Source organism: Otolemur garnettii, unplaced genomic scaffold, assembly GCF_000181295.1.
Source record: "Otolemur garnettii isolate 467f Iridium unplaced genomic scaffold, OtoGar3 scaffold00210, whole genome shotgun sequence".
NCBI classification, from domain to species: domain Eukaryota; kingdom Metazoa; phylum Chordata; class Mammalia; order Primates; family Galagidae; genus Otolemur; species Otolemur garnettii.
The window spans coordinates 81,161-82,205 of NW_003852605.1; positions in this window are offsets into that span (position 1 = coordinate 81,161).

Genomic DNA, 1,045 nt, shown 5'->3' on the forward strand with positions numbered 1-1,045 from the left:
AGAAAATGCCATGAAGGCTATGTTAACCAGTTTGGTGAAAATATTTCAAATTGTATATAAAACCAGCACACTATACCCCATGACTGCATTAATGTACACAGTTATGATTTAATAAAAAAAATAATTAACAGGGCAGCACATGTGGCTCAGTGGGCAGGGCACCGGCCCTATATACTGAGGGTGGTGGGTTCAAACCCAGGCCCGGCCAAACTGCAAACAAAAAATAGCCAGGCATTGTGGTGGGTGCCTGTAGTCCCAGCTACTAGGGAGGCTGAGGCAAGAGGATTGCCTAAGCCCAGAAGTTGGAGGTTGCTGTGAGCTGTGACGCATTGGCACTCTATCAAGGGTGACAAAGTGAGACTCTGTCTCTTAAAAAAAAAAAAATTTTAACAAGCTGGGCGTGGTGGCTCACACCTGTAATCGTAGCACTCTGGGAGGCCATGGTGGGTAGATTGCCCTGAGCTCAGAGATTCAAGACTAGCCTGAGCCAGAGTGAGACCTGTATCTACAAAAAAAAAAGTGCCAGGCGTTGTGGCAGGCGCCTGTAGTTCCAGCTACTTGGGAGGCTGAGGCAAGAGAATCATTTAAGCCCAAAAGTTTGAAGTTGCTGTGAGCTATGATGTCATAGCATTTTACTGAGGGCCACAAAGTGAAACTCTGCCTCAATTAAAAAATAATAATAATAAATAAAGGGTCAGTGCCTGTAGCTCAAGCAGCTAAGGCGCCAGCCACATACACCAGAGCTGGCAGATTCGAATCCAGCCCAGGCCTGCCAAACAACAGTGACAACTACAACCAAAAATAGCTGAGTGTTGTGGCAGGCGCGTGTAGTCGTAGCTACATGGGAGGCTGAGGCAAGAGGATAGCTTAAGCCCAGGAGTTGGAGGTTGCCTTGAGCTGTGATCACAGTACTCTATCCAGGGCGACAGCTTGAGGCTATGTCTCAAAAATAAATAAATAAATAAATAAAAATTGAAAAAAAAACTTCAGGCTCGGCGCCTATAGCTCAACCGGCTAAGGCGCCAGCCACGTACACCTAAGGTGG